The following is a 7500-nucleotide window of genomic DNA, read 5'->3' on the forward strand; positions in this document are numbered from 1 at the left end:
GCTTTTGAGTGACAGTGAGAGAACCGTTAGGGTGAGAAGAAAAATTCCACCATAGGAATGTTCCTAAGGTCCTCCCGATCTCAACAAGCCTAACCTTGACCGTGTGGCATTAACCCTTCACAGTAAAACAGTGTTTTTTGATCTCACAGATTACAGTGTCATCTCTCCCCATAGGAATACATTGCCTGCACCACAAAATTCAACCTGAGGCCTATGTGGGTTATGAATGCCGTATGAACCTGTCTTCGGTACCAGTCCATCAGGCCACTATGAGGTCTACCTGTGTTGATTCTAAGCTTCCTGGACCAACCGGAAGTGGTTCAAATCACCCTAAAAGTGTTTACCCATACATTGCATGCAGTTTGATAGACATAGTGCATTCAACCCTGTGTAGATCAGTCAATTCTTAACGTAAAGACTTAAAACTCGGGATTCTGTAAGTGGCCATGTCAATCAAGACATGTGGTGATTTATAGCTTCCTGTGCCAACCGGAAGTGCCATAATTGGTGTCTCAGGGGCTGTTTCGAAGGGTTAAAAAATTCAGATCTGTCCAAAACTTCATATATTTGATTAGGCAACCCCCATGAACTGTAAATCAGTCATTTTTCCCCAAAAAAATCAAAGGAAAAAAAATTGCACTAAAACACAACTTGGATGGAGGGACGTATTGGGGTGCGTAGAGACAGACAGTGGCCGCAATAGTTAGCTTTGTTGGAGCTAAAAAAGAACGGTCGGACCTAGAGTTCCGAAACTTTAGAAACCTGTTCTAGACCTCCGGGCCATGGTGCGTGGCGAGTTACGTGGCTCTAGACGGTTCTCGGACCGAGAAACAGCCTCGTACATTTGAAATAACTTCAATTCATTTTTGCATCACGAAAATGACGACATTTAGAAATGTCCCAGAGTCGCAAGACTAGGTGCATTGCGAACGTCTCGGCCCATATAGACAGACCCCAACGTTTCTGTCCGATAGCTCATTCAAGGACCCCGTAGCAAGTCATGGAAAATAGTGGATTTTCAGCACCAATTAGGGTTTTTCTCGGACACCAAATGACCTATCGAGCCGAAACTCGGGATTCGGGGTCGCCTCACATAGGACTTCACATAATGTCCGAACTGGACCCGCAGCTAGAACGTAACTATGTGTTTTACCTTTTTATTAGGTTTTCAACTGAAGGCGCTGTGAATTATGGGACTGCTCTGACATATGTGATAGTTGGCTACTAAATGAGTAGTAAAAAGTGGGTTTGGTGTCAATTGATATCCATTTGGTGTCATAATGACATCTAATTGACTGATGGACACTGACTTGCTAGTTGACTTTTGTACATTTGCAATATGTTTAAACGGAGAGGGACCATCACCAAAATGGCATTCTGAAATCAACACAAAAAATGGCATCACCATAGTCTCCAGACTGTTCTGAGTTCAACGAGCTATCCCGCTTGACCGTAGCTCGCTCGGTCTAGGCGCAGCAACCATTAGAATAGAAGGCCCAAAATGAAGCCTGCACCACAATGTCATTTGCTTTTGAGTGACAGTGAGAGAACCGTTAGGGTGAGAAGAAAAATTCCACCACTTGAATGTTCCTAAGGTCCTCCCGATCTCAACAAGCCTAACCTTGACCGTGTGGCATTAACCCTTCACAGTAAAACAGTGTTTTTTGATCTCACAGATTACAGTGTCATCTCTCCCCATAGGAATACATTGCCTGCACCCCTAATTTCAACCTGAGGCCTATGTGGGTTATGAATGCCGTATGAACCTGTCTTCGGTACCAGTCCATCAGGCCACTATGAGGTCTACCTGTGTTGATTCTAAGCTTCCTGGACCAACCGGAAGTGGTTAAAATGCCCCTAAAAGTGTTTACCCATACAATGCATGCAGTTTGATAGACATAGTGCATTCAACCCTGTGTAGATCAGTCAATTCTTAACGTAAGGACTTAAAACTCAGGATTCTGTAACAGCATACCCCAATGAGGATATGTGTTGATTTATAACTTCCTGTGCCAACCGGAAGTGCCATAATTGGTGTCTCAGGGGCTGTTTCGAAGGGTTAAAAAAGTCTGATCTTTCCAAAACTTCATATGTGTGATTAGGCAACCCCCATGAACTGTAAATCAGTCATTTTTCCCAAAAAAAATCAAAGGAAAAAAAAATTGCACTAAAACACAACTTGGATGGAGGGACGTATTGGGGTGCGTAGAGACAGACAGTGGCTCCAATAGTTAGCTTTGTTGGAGCTAAAAAAGAACCGTCGGACCTAGAGTTCCGAAACTTTAGAAACCTGTTCTAGACCTCCCGTAGATGGTGCGTGGTGAGTTACGTGGCTCTAGAAGGTTCTCGGACCGAGAAACAGCCTCGTACATTTGAAATAACTTCAATTCATTTTTGCATCACGAAAATGACGACATTTAGAAATGTCCCAGAGTCGCAAGACTAGGTGCATTGCGAACGTCTCGGCCCATATAGACAGACCCCAACGTTTCTGTCCGATATCTCATTCAAGGACCCCGTAGCAAGTCATGGAAAATAGTGGATTTTCAGCACCAATTAGGGTTTTTCTCGGACACCAAATGACCTATCGAGCCGAAACTTGGGATTCGGGGTCGCCTCAGCTAGGCCAACACATAACATAAGAAATGGACCCGCAGCTAGAACGTAACTACGTGTTTTATGGTTTTTTTATGGTTTGTACCGAAGGCGTTGTGAATTTTGGGCCAGCTCTGAAGTATGTAATAGTTGGCTACTAAACGAGTTGGAAAAAGTGGGTTTGGTGTCAGTTTGTATCAGTTTGGTGGTCAGAATGATATCTAATTGACTGATGGACTCTTGTCCACTTGACTCTTGTACATTTGCAATATGATTCTATAGTGAAAAAACATCACCAAAAGCGACATTCTGAAATCAACCCAAACGAGCGATTGAGATGACCCAGAATCACTGCAAAGCCATCCCGAGTTCATCGGGCCAGTCAATTTCACATTCCTGCAGGATTTTTATAGCATGACAAATTCGTGATGGTACCTGCCCATTAAAACATATTGCAAATGCACAGTGACTTTGAAAAAGTAAGAAACAAAAAAAAATACATCTAAAATTTTTTGAGCATGACAAATTCGTGATGGTACCTGCCCATTAAAACATATTCCAAATGCACAGTGACTTTGAAAAAGTAAGAAACAAAAAAAAATACATCTAAAATTTTTTGAGCATGACAAATTCGTGATGGTACCTGCCCATTAAAACATATTCCAAATGCACAGTGACTTTGAAAAAGTAAGGAAACATAAACAAATTCGATAAACAAATTCGTGATGGTACCTGCCCATTGAAACATATTGCAAATGCACAGTGACTTTGAAAAAGTAAGGAAACATAAACAAATTCGATAAACAAATTCGTGATGGTACCTGCCCATTAAAACATATTCCAAATGCACAGTGACTTTGAAAAAGTAAGAAACAAAAAAAAATACATCTAAAAAATTTTGAGCATGACAAATTCGTGATGGTACCTGCCCATTGAAACATATTGCAAATGCACAGTGACTTTGAAAAAGTAAGGAAACATAAACAAATTCGATAAACAAATTCGTGATGGTACCTGCCCATTGAAACATATTGCAAATGCACAGTGACTTTGAAAAAGTAAGGAAACATAAACAAATTCGATAAACAAATTCGTGATGGTACCTGCCCATTAAAACATATTCCAAATGCACAGTGACTTTGAAAAAGTAAGGAAACAAAAAAAAATACATCTAAAAAATTTTGAGCATGACAAATTCGTGATGGTACCTGCCCATTGAAACATATTGCAAATGCACAGTGACTTTGAAAAAGTAAGGAAACATAAACAAATTCGATAAACAAATTCGTGATGGTACCTGCCCATTAAAACATATTCCAAATGCACAGTGACTTTGAAAAAGTAAGAAACAAAAAAAAATACATCTAAAAAATTTTGAGCATGACAAATTCGTGATGGTACCTGCCCATTGAAACATATTGCAAATGCACAGTGACTTTGAAAAAGTAAGGAAACATAAACAAATTCGATAAACAAATTCGTGATGGTACCTGCCCATTGAAACATATTGCAAATGCACAGTGACTTTGAAAAAGTAAGGAAACATAAACAAATTCGATAAACAAATTCGTGATGGTACCTGCCCATTAAAACATATTCCAAATGCACAGTGACTTTGAAAAAGTAAGGAAACAAAAAAAAATACATCTAAAAAATTTTGAGCATGACAAATTCGTGATGGTACCTGCCCATTGAAACATATTGCAAATGCACAGTGACTTTGAAAAAGTAAGGAAACATAAACAAATTCGATAAACAAATTCGTGATGGTACCTGCCCATTAAAACATATTCCAAATGCACAGTGACTTTGAAAAAGTAAGAAACAAAAAAAAATACATCTAAAATTTTTTGAGCATGACAAATTCGTGATGGTACCTGCCCATTGAAACATATTGCAAATGCACAGTGACTTTGAAAAAGTAAGGAAACATAAACAAATTCGATAAACAAATTCGTGATGGTACCTGCCCATTAAAACATATTCCAAATGCACAGTGACTTTGAAAAAGTAAGAAACAAAAAAAAATACATCTAAAAAATTTTGAGCATGACAAATTCGTGATGGTACCTGCCCATTGAAACATATTGCAAATGCACAGTGACTTTGAAAAAGTAAGGAAACATAAACAAATTCGATAAACAAATTCGTGATGGTACCTGCCCATTGAAACATATTGCAAATGCACAGTGACTTTGAAAAAGTAAGGAAACATAAACAAATTCGATAAACAAATTCGTGATGGTACCTGCCCATTAAAACATATTCCAAATGCACAGTGACTTTGAAAAAGTAAGGAAACAAAAAAAAATACATCTAAAAAATTTTGAGCATGACAAATTCGTGATGGTACCTGCCCATTGAAACATATTGCAAATGCACAGTGACTTTGAAAAAGTAAGGAAACATAAACAAATTCGATGAACAAATTCGTGATGGTACCTGCCCATTAAAACATATTCCAAATGCACAGTGACTTTGAAAAAGTAAGAAACAAAAAAAAATACATCTAAAAAATTTTGAGCATGACAAATTCGTGATGGTACCTGCCCATTGAAACATATTGCAAATGCACAGTGACTTTGAAAAAGTAAGGAAACATAAACAAATTCGATAAACAAATTCGTGATGGTACCTGCCCATTGAAACATATTGCAAATGCACAGTGACTTTGAAAAAGTAAGGAAACATAAACAAATTCGATAAACAAATTCGTGATGGTACCTGCCCATTAAAACATATTCCAAATGCACAGTGACTTTGAAAAAGTAAGGAAACAAAAAAAAATACATCTAAAAAATTTTGAGCATGACAAATTCGTGATGGTACCTGCCCATTGAAACATATTGCAAATGCACAGTGACTTTGAAAAAGTAAGGAAACATAAACAAATTCGATAAACAAATTCGTGATGGTACCTGCCCATTAAAACATATTCCAAATGCACAGTGACTTTGAAAAAGTAAGAAACAAAAAAAAATACATCTAAAATTTTTTGAGCATGACAAATTCGTGATGGTACCTGCCCATTGAAACATATTGCAAATGCACAGTGACTTTGAAAAAGTAAGGAAACATAAACAAATTCGATAAACAAATTCGTGATGGTACCTGCCCATTAAAACATATTCCAAATGCACAGTGACTTTGAAAAAGTAAGAAACAAAAAAAAATACATCTAAAAAATTTTGAGCATGACAAATTCGTGATGGTACCTGCCCATTGAAACATATTGCAAATGCACAGTGACTTTGAAAAAGTAAGGAAACATAAACAAATTCGATAAACAAATTCGTGATGGTACCTGCCCATTAAAACATATTCCAAATGCACAGTGACTTTGAAAAAGTAAGGAAACAAAAAAAAATACATCTAAAAAATTTTGAGCATGACAAATTCGTGATGGTACCTGCCCATTGAAACATATTGCAAATGCACAGTGACTTTGAAAAAGTAAGGAAACATAAACAAATTCGATAAACAAATTCGTGATGGTACCTGCCCATTAAAACATATTCCAAATGCACAGTGACTTTGAAAAAGTAAGAAACAAAAAAAAATACATCTAAAATTTTTTGAGCATGACAAATTCGTGATGGTACCTGCCCATTGAAACATATTGCAAATGCACAGTGACTTTGAAAAAGTAAGGAAACATAAACAAATTCGATAAACAAATTCGTGATGGTACCTGCCCATTGAAACATATTGCAAATGCACAGTGACTTTGAAAAAGTAAGGAAACATAAACAAATTCGATAAACAAATTCGTGATGGTACCTGCCCATTAAAACATATTCCAAATGCACAGTGACTTTGAAAAAGTAAGGAAACAAAAAAAAATACATCTAAAAAATTTTGAGCATGACAAATTCGTGATGGTACCTGCCCATTGAAACATATTGCAAATGCACAGTGACTTTGAAAAAGTAAGGAAACATAAACAAATTCGATAAACAAATTCGTGATGGTACCTGCCCATTAAAACATATTCCAAATGCACAGTGACTTTGAAAAAGTAAGGAAACAAAAAAAAATACATCTAAAAAATTTTGAGCATGACAAATTCGTGATGGTACCTGCCCATTGAAACATATTGCAAATGCACAGTGACTTTGAAAAAGTAAGGAAACATAAACAAATTCGATAAACAAATTCGTGATGGTACCTGCCCATTAAAACATATTCCAAATGCACAGTGACTTTGAAAAAGTAAGGAAACAAAAAAAAATACATCTAAAAAATTTTGAGCATGACAAATTCGTGATGGTACCTGCCCATTGAAACATATTGCAAATGCACAGTGACTTTGAAAAAGTAAGGAAACATAAACAAATTCGATAAACAAATTCGTGATGGTACCTGCCCATTAAAACATATTCCAAATGCACAGTGACTTTGAAAAAGTAAGAAACAAAAAAAAATACATCTAAAATTTTTTGAGCATGACAAATTCGTGATGGTACCTGCCCATTGAAACATATTGCAAATGCACAGTGACTTTGAAAAAGTAAGGAAACATAAACAAATTCGATAAACAAATTCGTGATGGTACCTGCCCATTGAAACATATTGCAAATGCACAGTGACTTTGAAAAAGTAAGGAAACATAAACAAATTCGATAAACAAATTCGTGATGGTACCTGCCCATTAAAACATATTCCAAATGCACAGTGACTTTGAAAAAGTAAGGAAACAAAAAAAAATACATCTAAAAAATTTTGAGCATGACAAATTCGTGATGGTACCTGCCCATTGAAACATATTGCAAATGCACAGTGACTTTGAAAAAGTAAGGAAACATAAACAAATTCGATAAACAAATTCGTGATGGTACCTGCCCATTAAAACATATTCCAAATGCACAGTGACTTTGAAAAAGTAAGGAAACAAAAAAAAATACA

This window comes from Oncorhynchus mykiss, unplaced genomic scaffold (assembly GCF_013265735.2).
Source record: "Oncorhynchus mykiss isolate Arlee unplaced genomic scaffold, USDA_OmykA_1.1 un_scaffold_60, whole genome shotgun sequence".
In the NCBI taxonomy this organism is placed as follows: Eukaryota; Metazoa; Chordata; class Actinopteri; order Salmoniformes; family Salmonidae; genus Oncorhynchus; species Oncorhynchus mykiss.